The sequence below is a fragment of the Myotis lucifugus genome, unplaced genomic scaffold, assembly GCF_000147115.1.
Source record: "Myotis lucifugus unplaced genomic scaffold, Myoluc2.0 scaffold_261, whole genome shotgun sequence".
NCBI lineage: Eukaryota > Metazoa > Chordata > Mammalia > Chiroptera > Vespertilionidae > Myotis > Myotis lucifugus.
The window spans coordinates 1163061-1185062 of record NW_005871309.1 but is presented as its reverse complement, the minus strand read 5'-3'; positions in this window follow the sequence as shown (position 1 = coordinate 1185062).

Sequence of the window (22002 nt, the reverse complement as noted above, 5' to 3'; positions counted from 1 at the left end):
ATGAAATGGAAAAGCAAAGACATTCTTGGCAGCGAAAAGTACACATCAAATCCCAGAGGCACCAAAACCTGTACAGCATTAGAGAAGCTTTGGGTGGGAATAGAGAGCACAAGGAGAGGTGGAGGAAGAGACAAGAGTGTTCTCTTTGTTCTACAGGAAGGGGATTAGGCAAGTAATAAAAGGCAGTTAGAAATCAGGACTTTGACTAATAGCTAATGGAGAAGGTTTTAACTCCTGTGCTTTGCTTATGGCTGTATTTTCTGCAACTAACATGGTGCCTGGAACACAATGGACCTACAATATATTCTTTGGAAATATTTTGAATGTACATTGTTATTTGAATATCAGCATGCTAGTTTTGGAGCATGGTGAAGAATACACTGGAAAAATACAAAACTAATAGAGAAAGACAGGTTAGACGAATCTTGTGATAATCCAGAAAAAGAGGTTGCAATCCTCACCTAACAGTGCTGCATGAGGATGAGAAAAGATGAGGAAGTTATGAGACATCTGAGAATAGACATTGCAGGACTGAGTGTGATGGGTGAGGTTTCTGATATGGGAAACTGGTGGCGTGTTCACTAAGATAAGGATTACAAAACAAGGAGAGGACAGAAAAGGGGTAGAAGGTACTAAGAGAATTCAACTTTGAACCATTGGAGATTTCCAAGTGGAAATAACAAGTCATTAGTGGGACCTGAAATTGAGCAGAGTCTACACAGTTTCCAAACAGATTAGGAAGATGAAAAAATTCATGTGAGAAATCAATGAACAAGGGAATAATGCCACTCTTAACTAGTAAAATTTCTGGTTTTTAGAGAATTAGAAAATAGGACAATTTATAATGAGGTATTAATTAGGTGTTTTAAAGAATAAGTACAAATGGGGTTGTAATAGTAAAAACCAATTTGAGCTTGTCTGTTATCAGGGCTTCATAGGAAAGATATGGCTTCAATTTTTATCTTTATTTCAACTTCTTTTAATTTAACTACTTTTTTGTATCTCAGGGCAATAATCTCTTCTTTAAAAAAATGAATGGCAGTTTTATTTTGTATAGGCCTATATCATTGTCAAAGAAAGACCAGATCTGATACCAGACTGCTCATTAGCAGTACTATGATGGTGGACAAGTTACTCATCTCTGTGCCTGTTTCCTTATTCTTAAACTGTTGCTAGTTGAGTTTCTCAAAGTAAAATAGGAGTCAACTGGAATTGGATATATTGGATAGTGAATATATAGAATAGATCCATCATCACAGAAAGTTCTATCAGACGGTACTGCCCTGTGGCATTATAGAAATAATAGAACTAGAAATAATATAAATGCATAATAGTATTTACTAGAATAAAAGCTACTGTACTTGGTGTTAATATTCTTTCAAGATTCCTAAGTTGGTTTCGGCCCAACTTAAAGAAAATTCTTAAATAGGACACAAAAATAATTACCACTGAGATAAAATTTGATAAATTATACTTCATTAAATTAAAAAGAACGACTTGAGCTTCTCAACAGACACCATTGAAAAGTGAAAAGCAAGTTATAGAATAGAAGAAAAATATTTTCAATATGCACATCTCAAAAAAAGCTTATATTCAGGATGAGGAAAGACAAAAGAAAAGAAAAGCAATTAAAAGAGACAATAAGACTTTAACAGACATTCAAAAAATATATACATACAAACATAAGTATTCAAAAAGATGCTCAATTTCCTTAGACACCAGAGAAATGCAAAATAAAACTTAATGAAATACCAATTCTCTCTTACTGGAATGAACATAGTTTTACTAGTAAAGAGCAAGCTGAAAAATAACATGTGTAAGTATTGTGTAAGTATTGGCTAGCATACAAAGCAACTTCTATATGTACTCTTATATGACACCATTTAAGATGTATATTTCTACAAACACTCTAGAAAAACCCTGCTATCTACTAAAGTTAATGTGCGCAAACTCTATGACACAGAAATGAGTACTTCATCAAAAGATCTGAACAAAAATGTTCATAGCAGCATTATATATCCACTTTCAAGAAGTACATGACATGAATAGATGATAAGGAATCAATGTCCTTATCTCCCACCTATATTTTCCTAAAATTTAGAATATTTCTTTCTTAATCACTTTTCTTCCTAATTCATAACGAAATAATCTGAAACATTGATGTCCAAGAAGACTCCTTTAATTAAGGTAGTTTAAGTCCACATTAGGACTTGTGTTTTTTCCTAAACATATTTCTGTTCAATGAAAATTGTGGCCCAAGAGTTGTTAATTTTGGTTTACTTTAAATACTCAGAAATAGCATATTGCACAGTGATGACAATAGCTATACCAACAATGAAAAGTAAAGGGGGTCCAGCTGGCATAGCTCAATGGTTGAGCGTCAACCTATGAACAAGGAGGTCATGGTTCGATCCCTGTCAGGGCACATGCCCAGAGTTGCAGGCTCCATCCCCAGTATAGGGCATGCAGGAGGCAGCCGATCAATGATTCTTTCTCATCATTGATGTTTCTATCTCTCTCTTCCTTTCACTTCCTCTCTGAAATCAATAAAAATATATTTTAACAAAGAAAGATAAAGAGGATTCAAATAACTTAAAAATAAAAGTGGACATTAACTTTATAGAAATAAAAAATTAATAATAAAAGAATGGTTAACGATTATACATTGATACATTAGATAACCTAGATGAAATTCCTAGAAATATAAAATCTCCTTACCGATTGAAGAAGAAATAAAAATCTCAACATATCTATAACATATGAAAAGATTGAACTAGTAATTAAGCACCTCACAACAAAGAAAATCCAGGGTCAGACAGATTCACTGGTGAATTTTACCAAACATATAAATAAGAATTAATACCAATGCTTCATACCAGTCTAAAAAATAGAAGAGGAGGGAACACTTCCTAATTCACTCTATGAAGCCAGGATTACCTTGATACCAAAGTCATATAAAAAAAGCACACACAAAGGACATTACAAATATCCCTTAGGAATACAGATGCAAAAAATCCTCAACAAAATACAAGAAAATTAAATCTAATAACATATTAAAAAGAATAATACACTTGACCAAGTGGAATTTATCCCAGGATTGCAAGAGTGGTTCAAATTAAGGAAATCAATTAATGTAATATACCACATTAATAAAATAAAGGGAAAAATAAATGATCATCTCAACTGATGCATTAAAGGCCTTTGACATAATAATACTGCATTGTATACTTGATATTTGCTAAAAGAGTAGGTCTTAAATGTTCTCACCACAAAAAAGAAATAATAATTATGTGACATGAGGAAGGTGTTACCTAACATTATTTTTTTAATATATTTTATTGATTTTTTTACAGAGAGGAAGGGAGAAGGATAGAGAGTTAGAAACATCGATGAGAGAGAAACATCAATCAGCTGCCTACTGCACACTCCCCACTGGGGATGTGGCCGCAACCAAGGTACATGCCCTTGACCGGAATCGAACCTGGGACCCTTGAGTCCGTAGGCCGACGCTCTATCCGCTGAGGCAAACCGGTCAGGGCCCTAACATTATTTTTATTTTATTTTTTTTAACAGTTTGCAGTTTCTTTTTTTATTATTATATATATTTTTTTATTGATTAAGATATTACATATGTGTCCTTATACCCACGTTACCCCCTACCCCAACCCCCCCCCCCCCCCGCGCTCATATAGGTCTAACCTAACATTATTTTTTAACATACAAGTTCATCAAGGCTGGTTGGGTGTGGTGGAGACAGAATGAGGAGTTATTACTTAATGGTTAGAGTTCTGTTTGAGGTGATGAAAATGTTTTGGAAATAAAAATAGATAATGGTGCTGGTTATACAACATTGTAAATAAAATAATGCTAATGATTTATACACTTTAGGATGGTTAAATAATAAAACTTTTGTTATATAGTTTCTCCTTCGCTTTTGTTATCACTTGACTATAATCAAAAAAGTACATTCCTCCTAATGGAGGAGTCCCTGAGAGCAAACCAAAGAGCATGTTGGTGAGAAATATTGAAGGAAACAGGCTTTATGTCATCAGGCAATGAACATGTGCCAAGGTTCTGAAACAACTTACTATAGATTTATCTTAAAACTAAAAGTTAGAAATTCTGTGGTTGCCATTGGAACAAGTATTATTATTTGATTTAAAAACTGTTTAGACTATTCATGTCAGCAAATATATGACTGGGTTGATTAGCACAGACAATGAAAGCTCACTCTACACTTTATGTGGAGAAAATTTTTCATAACTTCAATGAGCTTAAAACTAAGTCTAAGATTTTAAATTTAAAAAAGACATTTAACACATTCATATTCAAGCATATTATCAAAATGGTGTATTGACAAAAATGAATTAATATCAGTGATAGCCAAGTTGTCCAATCTATTCTGAGTATAGTTTATCAAATATGGTACCACATGAGAAAGTGGAATAGGGATAATAAAAAGTGATTTGATAATGCTTGGCAAAGTCTTGGCATAACCCCCACAAAAGGTCACAAAAGTCACAAATAACTCCTTTTGTATTTCAAGTTGTTTCTAGTTCTTTGTATTCCACAGAAAGAACCTAACAAGATTGTTACCTAATAGATCACTTAAAGTATTTTTTAATAGTACATCACTATGCTATATTGAGCAATTAACATAAATGGATTTTTAAGAATGGGATTATTTTGCTATATAACAAATACTTTTCATTTCCATCCACTTATGAGATATAAAATTTCTCTGCAAGAGAAATTTAATCAAAATAAAGAATTGGAAAATTTAATAAAAACAGAGAATTGGGAAATAATAGATTTCAAACACTTTCTCATTGTAGAAATAATTGCTATTCATCGATACATTAACTAATTAAATTGGAAAGAATCCAGCTGCACTCATCTCATTAGTAAACTCATTTCCAAAGAAATTGACTTTTTATGTTTAACAATTATTTATATCAAAACATTCAAAATATTTTTGTTATTTGGGTGTCTGCATACTAGTAGCAACTGGAATGATAACTCAATCCTGATTTTTTTTTAACACTTGGAGCCTAAAATTATGACATTCTTTAATTTTTTAATTAATATATTTTGTTGCAGAAAATATGGCATAATTCTGAGGGGAAATTGGTATGAAAAATGTATGCTCTATGACTGTTTAAAAAAAGACAGGACTTATTTATATAGTTTTAAATAAGTGATTTTGTATATTAAATTATGTGATTAGATTCTCTTAGAATTATTTAAATATGTGGTATTATAATTTTCCTTAAAATAAAATGTTTTTGTTCCATAGAATTCTTGACTACTTAAAATTAAAGCCTTTAGATGTGAATTTTTAAAATGTGTAAAGGCTACATAATTTTCTAAGTTATTTTAGGTTATTTATATAACAGCATAGTAATTTCAATTTTTTATGATCTTTGCTAAGCTCCAGAAATCAAAGGATGAATAATCAAATGCCTGCCCTAACGTGTCTTCAGGGATCTTTAGGGTTACAAAAGGCCTGACATAGTTCAATAATCCTGACTAAAAGTGACGGTAGGGAATCAGCTCCTGTCTCAGTGACAAGAGGATTGCATTTTATTTATGGGAAGAGCAGAGGTTTAAGAAAGTCATGCCAGGCATGAAACTACAAAGGTCAAGTCTCAATTACCACAAGAAACTTTCCTTTTCATATAACAGAATGACAAATCAACATAGTAGATAATTATGGGACTAGATATACCTACATATTTATGAAATTTAAGCAAATATAGGGTAGATTTTCAAATCAGTGGAGAAATAATGTTCTTTCCAATAAATTATAACTGGATATTCATACAAAAATGTATGAAAAGCCAAACACAAAAATAACCATAAATTATTAGGAGAAAATATAATTTTGGGAAAAAATATTGTAATGAAAAAAGAATTATTAACCAAAACAAAAATCTATTTGGTATTTTACATAGTAAAAATGGTTTGTTTAAAATACATAAATTTAAAAGATTTTAATAAGGTAAATGTTTAATAAGATAATCCTTAAAGTTTAAAACATAAGCAATAGAGGGAATATGGGAAACAAATTTAAAAAAGAAATTTATATAATTTAGATGGGTACTTTTGATGTTATCTGAGCATATTACTTTGATTTGAATCAAAGTAATCTGGAAGCATCACATCAGATAAATATGAAAGGGCCAGTAGAGTACAGAGCAACACACTGGTCCTACTTTCAGTTCTCTGTGGGTGTGCAGAGAGCAACATTCTGTCAAGGAGATCATGGCGGGGGCTCCAGACTGTGGAGGGCAACCCAGGAAGCAATGGTTCACAATGGCACATGGAAGCCGAAAGGCACAGATTTTCTGTGGGTCCCGTGCTGAGTGGAGAACTTGGGTGAGGCAAAGTTCTCCTCCCACTCATTCTCCAAACCCTGAGGGATGAGTGTGAGATAATTTATTTTTAAAATTTAAATAGCTAGCAGGAATATAGTAGGTTTTTAATAACAATGTGGATAGATGAATAAATGGGTACTGAGGTTGAAAAATTCTCTTCATATGCTTTTTAACTAGAGATATGCTTTTCAGTATTCATCACAGCATTTCAACAAGACATATCTGTGTGCCATATAAGTAAGTTTTAAGTAATTTCTCAGAGATTTTTGCTTTGCGTTTGTTATAGTGGGGTGTGTTAAATAACACTACTAACAGCATAATTGGGTACATTAAAGTAGTACTTGCTTAACAGATGAAAACATGTTTTATTTTTTTGTCCTTACCATTGAGTTTTTCATTAAATTTATTGGGGTGACATTGGTTAATAAGACCATTGAGTTTTTAAAATGTTTTTTTAAAATATTCTCACATAGTTTTACTCACATACTTAATTCTTAAATTAAACATTTGACTTAATGTGCACTTGTATTCTGTTTTCTATTTCATTATATTTTTTGGTATTTTTAAAGAATTAATTGCCATGTTAATGACAAAATTGCTAAGTGATTTTTAATATAGCTATGTGTTGCTAATTCTTATACTTCAACATTTAAATATTTTTATTTTAAAAATGTAATGAAATTACATTAATAATAATGCTTTTCCATTACATGGCTGCTTATACTCGCTAAAGCTTATTCACTATTGAGCTTTTGCAGGTTTTGAGGCTGCTGTGTCCTGGTTGTTGTGATAGAAAATCTATGTTATATATTAGTGACATAGTGAAATTTACCGAATTTGTTAGTCAATGCTTTGGATTTCATTTTTTTTGTTGGGTTGATCTTTTGTTTAGATCAATCATTGGCAATTACTCAATCCTTAAATACAGTGTGTTCCTATGAAAAAACCTAAATGCTGTCCTACTATATATTGAAGATAATCTCATCATAAAATGCCTTTATTGCTTTTGAGTGGATGTCATACCTACACTTTTCTATCAGGGTGTCAAAAATATTATTATGTTTAAAAGATTTTAAATTTACTTTATAACAGTTGCTTTATTGTGCAGAACAAAAAAGGTTTGCATTTTAAAGTTATTTTATTTGAATTATTTAGTTTTTACTTACACAAATAAATAATTCAAAATAATATTTAAATAATTTTATTGTGGTATAATTTACATACCATAAACTTCATTTTATTTTTTATTTACTTTTTTATTTTTTTATCAGAAATTTTATTTTTATCATTTATTTTTATTTTCTTGTTTAAAGTATTACAAATAGTAGTACATATGTCTCCTTTTCTTTCCCTATTGACCTTCCCCCAGCCTCCCCTACCCGCCAGCACATGCCCTTACCCCACCCCCCCAGTGTCTTGTGTCCATTGGTTATATTTATATGCATGCATATCAGTCCTTTGATTGATTACCATAAACTTCATTCATTTTAAGTGTATAATTATGTTGGTAGATCAAAACGGCTATGAAACCATCACCACAAACTAATTTTAAAACACTTCCATTACTTCCAAGTAATCCCTTATGCCTATTTGCAAAGTCACTCACTGTTCCCACACCTAGGCAAGCATTCATTAATTTACTTTCTATCTCTCCATATTTGCCTTTTCTGGAACTTTAATCTAAATGACTCATACAGTATGTGGTTGCATCTGGCTTCTTTCACTTAGCATAATCATTGGCAATTCACCCACTGTGCAGCATGTATCAATATTCTATTCCTTTTTTATTGAAAGACTAAAGGCCCAGTGCACAAAATTCTTGCACAGGTAGGGTCCCTAGCAGCTGCCGGCTACTGGCCGAGGCCTCCCTTCCCCTGGCTGCCTGCCGCCGCCACCAGCCAGGGCCTCCCTTTGCACCTGCCTTGGCCTGGCGCCACCTGCTCACCTGCTCCACCATTCCACTGCGGTCCTGCACTTGTCAGGGCCCATCGGGCCTGGCAGCGCTTCCATTGCTGCCCACTGCCAGCGCTGTGTCACTGACACCCGCCATGTTCCACGCCACCCCTGGTGGTCAGCACACGTCTAACTCCTGGTCAGTCAAACTCCCACCCATGGGGACAATTTGTATAGTAGCCTTTTATTATATAGAATAATATTCCATTGTGTAAATATTCCTCATCTTTTTGTTGTTGCTGTTAATCCTGACCAGAGTATATTTTTTCCATTGCTTTTTAGAGAAAGTGAAAGGGAGGGAGGGGAAGAATGGGGGTAGGAGAGGTAAGAGAAAGAGACCCATCTGAGAGAGACACCTCAATTGTTGCCCTTGACCGGGAATCAAACCACCACCATGCTGTGCAAGGGCTGATGCTCTAACCACTGAGAACACTGTCCAGGATGAGCATTTAGATTTTTAAAATATTTTGTCTGTTATGAATTGTGTTGCTATGAACATTTGCATATAAGTCTGTATGTGAACATACATGTTTATTCCTTTGGGGTAGATAACTGGGAGTGGAATGACTGAATCATATGATAAATGTATGTTTAATAACTTGTAAAAAAACCTACCACACTATTTTCCAAAGTAATTGTGCTATATTACATTTCCTACTGCAATGTGTGATGGATCAGTTTTTTCCATACCCTCACCAACACTTGTTATTGCTTATCTTTTTTTATTATTATTATAGCCACCTTTGTGAGCATAAAGTGGTATCTCATTTTGATTTTAAATGCATTATATATACTAGTTTTTTATTATAATAAAATTTGACAGCAAGGAGGATTGATTAGCAAATTCAACTGCTTAGTACAAACAATTTATATCTGTAGGATGCAAACTTAATTTTCTCTAAACTAACACTTAACAAATGTGGATTCTTACATAGACAGTCCTATTTAAACAAACCTTCTAATATTAGAGAAAGGCTCTGGTTTAAGCAGCATAGCAAAGCAGTTAAAAGCCCTGATGCTAGAGACAGATAGTCTGAATTCAAGTCCTGACTTCACCACTTAGCTGTATGACCTCTGGAAAGTTATTCAGTTTTTCTGCTCTTCTATTTCCTAATCTGTAAAATGGGGTTATTGACAATAACTATTCTAGAAGCTTGCATGTGGAGAGTAGATGAGTGAATATGTGCAGATCATTTTGTGTCCAGTTAAGAAAATAGAAACCTTTTTAGGTAATAAAAACAAAGGGAGAATCAATTAACTGCAAATGTATTCAAATAGCTGAAGGAACATAACCCAGAGATAGTAACTACAGGAAGCTGCTACTGCCCTTGGGGTTGAAGGGGAGCAGGACCACATTCTCCCGTGATGCCACCGGAGCGCTGTTTCTGCAGTTGCCAAGGTTAGAACTGTCACTGTTGCCATGGAAAGCAACCGGGAAGTCCATAGAAACCCAAGATCCCCACTCCTGTAGCTGCACTGGCTGCAACCACAGCATGTACCGCTGGAGCCTGGGCTGGCTCCCCAATGCCAGAGTCTCATTATTCCCCTGACCTTCCTCTCTTCTAATCTTAGAAAAGAGCCTCCTTGGTAGCTGAGCTGCCAAAGAATCTGGAAAACACAGTTTGGGCCTGTAGTACAGAAGATAGCAAAGGTGATGAGACTAGAGCTGAGAACTAAAAGACAATACCTGGGCCCACAGATGGAGTTCAAAGAACAAGCCCTGACACATAGTAACTGTTATTATTAGACTTATTTTCGCATTTTAAAGAGTCTTGGATGAAGACTCAATGATGACTGAATTCAGAGTAAGTATTAATTTAACTTCTAATTTATGGTCACATGTAAACCTCATCCTGATTTTTTTAATTGACTGTAATCTCTAACCCAATGTCTGTTCAAAACTATGCTGTCATAAATAGATTATTTTCTCAAAAATTCTAACATGCTGCTCTTAAAATGTTTCACTCCAAACTCCAATTCGCATTTCAGCCCGTGCTGAATTAAAGATACATGGGGCTTATGGTCATTAAGTTCTTTTTTCTTTTAAATTTTAGAATCCAATTTATCAGAGTTACATTATTTTTGCTTGGTAACAGCTCCCAAAGTAAATTGGGGTTGAGACATTGAATAGAAGAACTGTCTAGCTATAGACTTTTCCAGTTACTAGATTAAGGAAGTGATTTTGCGATAATTGGTCACATCTGGCAGTGCCACTTACATCACTCTACATGTGTCGAGTCATAAGTAGATTGAAATATCAGCAAAAGAATTTTGCCTTCTAGTCACATCTCAAGTTGAGTACATTTCTAAACAAGTAAAACACATTTTGAGCTATGTTTGTATGTCTAATTTCCGATAAAATAAAATCTTAACATCCCCATCTGCTTTTGCAATCAAGAATTAGTCAAATGTATACAGTGAGCAAGATAGAAATATCATCTAAATATATTCTGTAACAATATCAAGATCACCTTGAACTGCATTATGTTAAAAATGTTTATTTATTGTATTTAAGTTGCTATATTTTTGACATGCAGAAAATGTGATATTAATAATACTAATCTTTTTAGTAATATTATTTCCTTTTTTCTGTATCTCTCTCCATGCATGTGGACATCTTTAGTGATTCACAAATTCATGTACTCTGATCCTGAAGATGAATGTGTATGCCAATAATGCTCATAAAATTGAGAAAATTTGTCACTTAAATATCACATATTTTATCTCATACTTTTAATGAATAATTTGAAACACTTATGTCCTTTAGGAACTTTGTTCTTGAAAAAAAGTACAATTGTGGTATAGATACTTAAAGAAAGAAGATATAGAATATGTATGGAAAGCAATGGTATTTTGAATCAAGAAAAAATAAGGGAAAGGAAATATGTGCCAGTATTTTTTAAAAATTTATTTATCCATTCAGCATGTACTTATGAAGTAGTAGCTATGACGTGCCAAGCACATATAAAACACAATATAAATACATTTTTAAAAAGACACATTTGCCCACTGTGATAATTTTATGTGTCCACTTGACTGGACTAAAATGCCCAGAAAGCTGGTAAGATGCATTTCTGCGTGTGTAGGGTAAGTGTCTATGGAAGGGATCAGTATTTGGATTGGTCGACTGAATAAAGAAGATTGTCCTCATCAGTAGAGTGAATGGCATCCAATACACTGAGGGCTTGAATAGAATAAAAAGATGAAGGGAGGGTGAGCAAATTTGCTCTCATTTGCTTGAGCTTGGACACCCAAATTCCCCCGCCTTAGACATCAGCCTCCTGGTCCTCAGAACTTTGAACTCCTCCTGAAAAGCACCACCAGCTTTCCTGGTTCTCCCACTTGGAGACTTCTTGGCCTCCATAAATGCATGAACTAATTCCCATAACTCTCCTTTTATCTATCTATCTATCTATCTATCTATCTATCTATCTATCTATCTATCTCTATCTATCATCATCTATGATCTATCATCTATCTATCTATTTATCTATCCATCTTACTGGTTGTGTTTCTCTGGAGAACCCTAACTAATACAGAGTATGGTATTGAGAGAGGAACAAAATTTTATGTAGGTGTTTTCTGAATTGGTTCTGGGATTTCTGAAATTGGCTCTTTAATTTGATTAGATTTAAAGATGCTAATGACTCTGTGCACTGATAGTGTACAGCTGACCTGTTTATAAATGTATGCAAAAATATCTGCATTGGACACTCCGGATAAACCACCAATAAGAAACAAGGATCTAAGTGAGCTTGTATGTGATACTTTGAACATTTTGGAAAACTAACTAATATATATTAGTTGGTTACTCCTAATATATCTGAGCAAAGTGGTGAAAGGAAAGGTTGAACTCAGGGATTCAAATCACCAGCTCTAGGACCGCATAAATGACCTAAGAGCTTCTAAGTGTGTCCTTAAAGAGAATTTTATCTATTGTAGCCACACAGCTGAGACTGCTGAAAATCAAACACAAAACTTCATCCTGCCACTGGCTGAATTAAGTTGAATTCTTGGCATCACAGGGTGTCTACAGTTAAAGTGGAGGTATTTGTTTGGAAAGAATGGGATCCAATAAGCTGGGATGGGAACATGTGGAAAGACCCCGATGGATTTGGGGACATTGAGCCCCTAAGCTCTGATAAGTCTTCTTTGTCAGTGGAAAAGATCTTCCCATGCCCAGTGGAAGTGGTGTAGTAGTCAAAGATGTTCAGATGTGTTTTAAATTCCTGGAGCAAGAAACTACTATCTGCATAACTCTTTTACATAATAACTAGAAAGTTCAGTATTTAGTTAGTACATAGTTGTTGATCCTTTGATTAAGGGCAGAGAAAGAAAATTTTCAGTATTTCGTCTAATTAACATCTTACAATACTAAATAGGTGAATGAGTAAATAACATCTCAGAATACTGAAAAATATATTTCATTCTGCTGGAATCTTATATAATAAAACTCTGATATGCAAATCAACCAAACAGCAGAACGACCAGTTGCTATGATGCGCACTGTCCACCAGGGGGCAGACACTCAACCTAGGAGCTGCCCCCATCAGGAGGTGACTGGTGGCGGTGATTGGGGATGCATTGAGTGTCTGCCCTCTGAGAGGGAGGTGACTGGTGGCAGAGATTGGGGGGCAGGGCTGGCCGGCAGGCAGTGCCAAGCTGCCAGCCAAGGCAGTTTCCAGCGGGGGCCCCCCAATCGCCCCATCCACCAGTCGCCCCATAGATCGGCCCTGATCGCTGGCCAGGCCTAGGGACCCTACCCTATATACCAGTTAATTGGGAACAGTCTCTTAGATTTCAAAATTAAAACCTGGCAAGGCTACTCTAACACTGAAAAAAATAGGATGATGCAGCGATGACATGCATGGACTCTGGCTTGTACATTTTGTGGTCACCCTGATTCTGACACTTATAACTATGTGACAAAGCCAATTAGTTAACTTCTCTCTGCTTCAGTTTTTCCACCATAAAATGGGGAAAATGGTACTACTGCCTCAGAAGGATCATGTTATGTACTACTTTTTATAATTAGGGCAAAAAAATGTATGAAAAGTATGGTCACTGGTGCATGCAGTGTCCTGGATTGTGAGAACAGGGGATCAGGCCTAAACCAGCAGTCAGACATCCTCCGAGGGCGAAGGCTGGGCTGAGGGACCCCTCCCTCCCATGCACAAATTTCATGCACCAGGACTCTAGTATCTGAATAAATTTGAATTTAATTAAGAATCACAAATAATGAGGACATTTGATTGTCATAGTATTTAATTGCTTTTTATGAACACAGATAAATTATGACTGAATAAATATTTAGGTTCTTTTTTGGAATTTCATTTCTTGACATCAGGACTTATGCCATTCTTGGGTAAGGCTCAATTAGAGAAAATTTGCAGTTAATTATCATGTTGATAAATCAAGTGGACAGAAGAAAAAAACTTGTTATATAATTTGTTCTTTTGTGTTTGGGTAAAAATGATAAAGAAATGCATTAAAGAGTTTTATTTATAGGTGAAATTTATGGCTAGAAAATACTATTAGTCTTTCATTCATGACAAATTATATTTTTATTTCAACATTTTCTTTTGCAATATTTTCTTCTTTATTTGTGCCTTTACCTAAAATGTCTGTCACATAATATTTCTAATAGTGAGATACCAAATAGTAAACAAGTTGGTTAGCAAGCTTCCTTATAACCTTACAGAATTCATATGACACAATCTACCAATGTTAAGGAGTATACTCCATCAAAATTAATAAGAAAAAGAAACAAACAATGGGTCATAATATTCAGATAAGGTATTAATAGCTCTCATTCTTATGGGTAGGCTGTTCGGTCAAATTCTTCCAGACAGCAATGCTTGTTCTTTCCTCTCACTAGTGAAGGGTAAAGTGTGTGGGTGACTGTCTTCATTGGCCACGAGTGTTTGCCTGATTGTTCTCTAATAGACATAGCAGGACTTAGCAGAGAGCTTGTGAGGAAATGAAGCTTATCTACAGAGCCCAGGCTCCGTCCTTTCTTAGTGCTTTCTGAGGCCAGAGCCTCTCCGGCTTGTCTCATTTGCCTTTCTTCTCAGCCACAAGTCAGATGTCCAGAAGCTCTACTTGCAGATGCAGTTTATTCCAGGGGTAGTTTCATTTGAAGTTTCTATAGAGAGAAAGTGATCAATCAAGTAGTTTATTACACATCACCAATACCTCCCTAAGGGTGGCACTCAATGTAGGATTATTTTATCACTGGAGTCTTACAAAAGTGTCTGTAACATTTTCAGACTAAATGTAAGCACTGATTGAGTTCGCTTAAATTTTATCATCCTTATTCACTTTATTGAAAGTTGCTGTAATATTAAGCCTGTGCAACTTTCTAATCCACAGTGCTGTTGGGTAAGAAGAAACATTGCTGATTTGTGTTGCTCAATTGGGATGTTTAAATACACTGTGGGTATTTCCATTGTGCTTTCCCAATAATGTACATAAAGTCATTCTTTTGTTTTTCAAAATGAGAAAAAAATCAATCACATTTTGTGACTTCTGTGATGGAATTTATTTTGATGATCACTGCTGTCCATTTTCATCATTCTATGAAAGGGTGCTTAGACTGTGAAAAGAGCTTCACCACAGGACCTTGCTGCAGAGATCTCTACTGGGAAATGTGATTTGAAGAGTTACATCTTTAGAACTATATTTATGTCTAGAATGAAGTGTCATTTCTCAGTTATGAAACACAGAAACATATTTAGAGGCCTTGAAACAAAGTAAACAACAATAATAAAGCCTATTTTTCTGAAATACACATCAAATGAACATATATAAACAGAAAGTACAAGCTCCTTGAAACCAGGGAAACTGCCAGCCGTGTTTTTCACCTGTGCTCAGCTCCTATCTTATGTCTGGCACCTAGTGGGCCCTAGATAGATGCTGGTGAACGAATAAGCTTAGTCACGTGCAGCAATAAGATATTCAGAGCGTTAGTGAACAGAAAGCTCTTTACTACGTTTTCAATCAAGAAAACTAGTGCTTAATCTTAGTAACAGAACTTAACTATAATTAATGCAAACGAAAACTGTCATAATTGTTTAGTGACTTTCCTGACACTTGTAGTAACAACAAAGTTGAAGTTAAGAAGCTGCAAATCTTTAAAAATTTAACCTTTTTAGCTATGGCCAAGAAAGGGAATGCTCTTAGTTTTCAAAAGACATATCTCTAGAAAGGGAAAGACAAGCCTTCTGACTTTAATATCTTGAAGAACTTATCTCTTGGGGAAATTCAATACTCCATAGTGTAAGACTTTTTTTTCTTTTTTATTGAATTTATCAGGATGACATTGATTAATAAAATTATATAGGTTTCAGGTATACAATTCTAAAATACATCATCCGTATATTGAAATTCTGTGTTCACAACCCCAAGCCAACTTTCCTTTGATCACCATTTACTGCCCCCTCTCCCTATATCTTCTTCTACTTCTCCCCACATCCCTTTCCCTCTGGTAATTACCTACAGACCTGAAGTAAGTTCCCTTTCTCACTGTACATCTCATGGCTATCCTGAAAATCAGTCAGTGCCAAAATAAAAAATTCTAAGCCCAAATCCTAGCTCTATTTTTATTTTCTCAAAAAATTTAATCCAAAGACTTACTTACTCCAGCTCTTTGTCTATATAATAGATTGAGTAACCAGAGCCTTCAGCTTGGAACTACACAGGAAGGTCTCTTATACTCAATTGAAAGTGAATTTCCTCAGTTTTCATCACCCGCATCAGCCTAAGTTATCTAGTTTACTTGCTTTTCTCCTTTAACCTTCCTCCTAGCTAACACAAATGAATGCTCTATAAAGGCAGAAATATAGTATGTGTGTTGGGGGGGGGGGGTTGTTTTGTTTTGTTTTGTTTTGTTTTACCATTGTATCTCTGGCACCTAAACAGTATCTGGCCTATAATAAGACATTTACAAATATTTGTTGACTCCAGATTTTTGATTGATTGAATGAATTATTGAATGAATGTTATACAAGTCCACTCTTCTTTGATGTGATCTCCTGAATTGAACTCCTTACTAAGGAGCACTGTGCAGAACCTAGTTCTTTAGTCCAACAAATCTCCCATTGATGACTAGTCATTATTATTCATGCATGCACATCATTGTATTGAATGAGGAGGAAGAGGTAGTAGGCATATGTAGATCATGTAAGACACAATTACTGTAGGTGAACTTGTGAATTTAAATTTCTGAATCTAAAGATCCAACAACTAGACCACTGAGCAGCTATGACTTTATCAAGCTCAATCAAATAAGTTAGCATTATTTTTTGACTTCTGGCATCTTGTAAAGGAAAATTCATTTGGCCAATTAATTACCTGTAAGGTAATCAGGTTTGATAAAAAACTATTTGACCAAACTATTTTTGTATTTATAAATTGTTAGGGTTTCTTGCTGTTGTTAGTGGTGGTGGTTGTTGCTAGGAGTAGTTAGGGTGGTTAGTGGAGGTTAGTGGTATGGCTTGCTAGGCGGAAAAAGGAGAGAAAGCAAATGGGAGTTATGATGTGGAATGCATGTGACATTTTCATCTCTACTTATTGGCAAAAATCTCTGTACGGTGGGGCCTTGACTTACGAGTTTAATTCGTTTCGAGACTGAGCTCGTTAAGGAGCTAGTTAAGGAGCTCATTAACTCAAATTACTCTGTCAACTCAATGCAAAAAATAGGCCGAGAGACAGCTGGTATCTCAAAAAACTCGTTAGTCGGGACACTCGTAAGTCAAGGCCCCACTGTATCTTAGACAGAAATACCCTTTCCTGGGAAGTCATTTTAGTTAAACACACATGTAGAGATCACTTGCTTCATGTTCAGTTCTGGAGAATAAAAGGATGAATAATCTGCAGCTCTTTCCTTGAGTAGCTAACAGGAAAAATAGGAAATTAGTGGAGGATATGCTCTGAGCTGAATGGGAAAGGCATTTTGAATTAGGTGAGAGTATAGATGTACATAGTTATAACACTGGACTTCACACTTATTGAAATGAGATTTTTCTTAGGACTAAAAATGCCTAAAGCACTTTTTATGATCTAAGGATTAAAAAAAAAATTATGTGGCTTGCCGGAGACTTCATCAAAAGAAGAGAAAAATAGTCCATATCAGCAGTCAAAGAATAAAGATGGATTATTTTGTCAGTTTGTTTGTAGTTTGATTTTTGTTTGCACCCAAATAAGTTCAGCTCATTCTAAACACATGTTCAATGACATAATGCAAAAGAGAGGAGCTGGAGCAAGTGACCATTTGATTCCAGAGAGACATAGAGACTAGGATGGTAGAAGGAAGTCTTTATTTTACAAGATAAAGGTCAGTTTTGGAAACTTTGGTTAAAGCAAGGAATCATGAGAAAGGAATACATACTGGCATTAAAGATTCTAATTTTTCTTAATGCAAATGCATACTTAATTCCTATATCTTTTCATGAAGCTCCCAAGCCTTTTCTGTAAGTATAGGTCTGCTGACTGGAGTTTCTTGTGATTTTTTTGCATAAACTAAATACATGATAAATAATTTTTAATTTCTAGTTTTAAGTTTTGTAAATGGAGCAATAACTTAAATACCCTTGCAATGTATACTGAGTTAAGAATTTTTCTACTTTTAAAAAAATAATGTTCCCCATCCTCTGTAGTCTGACACTCATTTAATTTAACTGTGAGATTGTAATGCATCTTTGTCAAGCATTTCTAAAGTATTGTAATTAAATTTCATAGAAAAAGCGTTTATTACGATATACTATTTTACTTAACCAATTTACATAATAATTGCATTATGTGCTGTCAAAGTTAAGTTCAGGGAGTATATAAAGGTTAGAGAAGCAACACAAACCACTTTAAACATACTGATGCACCAAAGTGGTCAGAGTTGTTGCAGCGCAGTAAGCAGGCGGTTATTAAACAGAAACAATTCAAATACCATCAGAATTAATCAGCATGTTTTAGGGGTGGGGGGAATTATTGGCTAATGTCATTAGTTTGTCAATTGGAAATCAATTAAGAAAGCTTTTATTCTAGTTCCTGATGGTCCTCCCATTCAGTTCAAAAACATAACCTTAATTCCTTAAAATGCGTTCCCTTCCTTGCTCATGGTAACTAGGTAAGGCCTTTCAAATGTATCCTAAAAAATCACTGATGAGCCCTAGAGTGGGTACAAAGTTAGATTAGCATAGTAGTTCTCAAATCTTTGGTCAAACTCTAATATCATTTTTTATTCAAAGTATTTTAAGATCAATACTAGTATTGTTTATTTATTTGTATCTGAATATCCATTCTAATATATAAAGGACACTTCATGTTTTACATAATAACTGCTGCTAATAGAATATCTCATTTACAAAACTAACTTTTTTTTCAGGCCAAGTGTCAGAATAATTTCTGAGGTAAACCATTTAAATAATTCTGACAGCCAACCTAATAAATGCTTTAAGAAAATGTTCTTCCCATGGACACAGACAATATGGTGGTGAAGGCCTGGGGCGGGGGCCAGGGGTGGGCTAGAAGGGGCCAATGGGGGGGGGACCTATGTGATACTTTCAATAATAAAGAGTTAAAAAACAAAAGAAAAATCTTCCACAGTTGAAATTGAGCATGTATTGTTTCCTCCAACAGGTTCTCGATTTCAAAATTGGTATTTTTGTTTTCAAAAATTAATTTAGTATGTACTTTCAGAAAACAACTTTAATTTTCTTCTTTTCCAGCTGGTCCTCATTCCTGGACTCCCTGAAGGCTTTATTCTGTGCCTGAACTCAAGAGATAAATCTGAATATGTATGTAGCCTGTGTTTTGCTATGAAGAATTATCTGTTTTGTAGTATTCTTATTCAAAATAATTAAAAAGAAAGCCCATTTAAATGATCAGCTATGACACTGAAGTCAATCACTTTTATTTTTATGATTCACTAAAAATATTGGCACCTGTTATTATCACCAAGAACAAAATGTATTTCATTATAACAAGTTATTGGATCCCATCCAACTCTCTAGAAAATGCATTGCCTTTCTTCTAAGCAGTTCACTTTTTATGGGGTGAAATTTGGGAGTCTACCAAGGTCTCTGTGTTTGTCCTATAGTCATTTCAAGAATGATTTCTTTTCATTTTTGAATTAAACAAGAGTCATATTAAGGAAAATATCCACAACAAAAGCGACTTTTTAACTGAGTAATTAAGATTAAAATTGTTTGAATTAACATTTTTGAATGAATAACGAGATAGATACTTCTATTTATTTAATAATTTACCAGCATCGAAGAAAAGGGTATGAAGAGGTCACGGTTCAATTTGAAGTCAGGGCACATGCCCTAGTTGCAGGCTCGATCCCCAGTAGGGAGTGTGCAGGAGGCAGCTGATCAATGATTCTCTCTTATCATTGATGTTTTATTTCTCTCTCCCTTCCTCTCTCTGAAATCAATAAAAACATTTTTTGTTTTTTTAAGAAAAGGGTATGGGCAGAGATGGCATTATCTACTAGTCTCTCTAGATTTTCTGTATTGTTTTCCCACATTATTTCTTGATTGAAAAAGATTGGCTAAAATATGGATACATCCTTTCAAACCAATTAAAATTTTCAAAATCACTAAATATTTTCAAGTGAAAACCTGTATTATTTATAAGTAAATATGCCAACTATAGCTATTTACTCACTTAATTCATAAACACTCACTGAATTGTAGGCTCTTGAACTTTGCAGTGACCTTAAAGAAGCTTAATCCACACTTCTCCAAAGTGGACATACAGAAGGCCAAGAGACATGTGAAAAAATGCTCAATGTCAGTAATCATCAGAGAGATGCAAATTAAAACTACAATGAGGTATCACCTCACACCTGCCACAATGGCTACCATCAATAAATCAACAAACAACAAGTGCTGGTGAGATGTGGAGAAAAGGGAACCCTAGTGCACTGCTGGTGGGAATGCAGACTGGTGCAACCACTATGGAAAACAGTATGAAATTTACTCAAAAAATTAAAAATGGAACTGCCTTTTTAGACCCAGCAATCCCTATATTCATAGCAGTGTTATTTATAATAGCTAAGATCTGGAAACAGCCCAAGTGCCTATTAGTATATGAGTGGATAAAAAAAGCAGTGGTACATTTACACAATGGAATACTATGCAGCTCTAAAAAATAAGGATCTCTTACCCTTCGTGACAGCATGGATGGACCTGGATATTATTATGCTAAGTGAAATAAGTCAGTTAGAGAATGACAAATATCACATGATCTCAGTTATATGTGGAACTTGAACAAAATAAACAAAATTGATCCAGAGACATAGAATCCAGACTGACAGATCTCAGAGGGAAGGAGAGTGGGGGGATGGGAAGAGATTTACCAAAGAACTTATAATTATACTAGAGGACTGGTGCACGAATTTGTGTGTGGGTGGGGTCCCTTAGCCTGGCAGGCGATCAGGGCCAATCAGGGCCGGCCCGCCAGGGGGAGGGCCTGCAGGAGGTTGGCCGGCGATGGGAGGTTGTCTGTGGGAGCACACTGACCACCAGTGGGCAGCTCCTGAGTTGAGCATCTTCCCCCTGGTGGTCAGTGTGCATCATAGCTACTGGCCAGTTGTCCGGTTGTAACAGTTGCTTAGGCTTTTATATATATAGAATAGAGGCCCGGTGCACAAAAATTTGTGCACTCGGGGGGGAGGGGGGGTCCCTCAGCCCGGTCTGTGCCCTCTCGCAGTCTGGGACCCCTTGGGAGATAAAAAATTAAGAATTATGCATGCAAAATTTTAAACAAAAAATATATAATTAAAAAAAGAACTTTATCCAAACACTCTCCCTAATGCAAGAATCCTTTTTAAAAAATTCTTAATGTTGACATAATTGGAGGTATCCCCCTTTTCCCCACCCTTTTCCCACCTCCGCCCACCCTCACCTCCCTCTCCCTTGGCATTCACCAGCTATTGTCCATGTACATGGGGTATGTACATATGTTCTTTAGCTAATTCCTTAACCTCCTTTATCCAGTCACTGCCACCCTTCCTGCTGTGGCACTGGCCAGTCTGACCCAAGAATCCATTTACAATCATGAGGTTCTCCTTGGATGAAAGTACTAGGAGGTAAAATATTAGTTATTGTGAAGCCACTCTAAACCAGACTCTTTTCCTTTACATAGGACTTTTTATGTTTGAAACAAAATTAAATCTCTTGATGACTGTATTCCAATAGAGTTAATTTTGGTTATTGAAGCAACACAGAAAAGTAAACCTATTTCTCCTTGACACTGGAATAAGTTCAGATTTATGGCATGTTCTTGTGAGTATTTTCTTTTATATAAATGTTCTGATTGTTCCTTCAACCATTATTTATCTGATATGCTTTACAGATTCATCACTGTTTGAGCACTTCTACAACTTAATTCTAGTTTTTGTTATTATATTTGCTAATATAATTAGCAGAATTTAATAAAACATTATAATTAGAACAATCTTAGCATCATGCAATAACTATTTCTATTACAATGGTGTCTGGATGAAATGTTAATTGCACATTTCAATTATTTTAATTTTTATGCTGCCTTCTGTAATGAGGAAATTCTTCCATAGGTTTCTGTTATTTATTCTGAATGAAAAACAATGCCAGATGAGATAATCCTTCAGTGTTTAATGTGTTGTGCATAGTTTGAGTCTTGTAACAGTTTT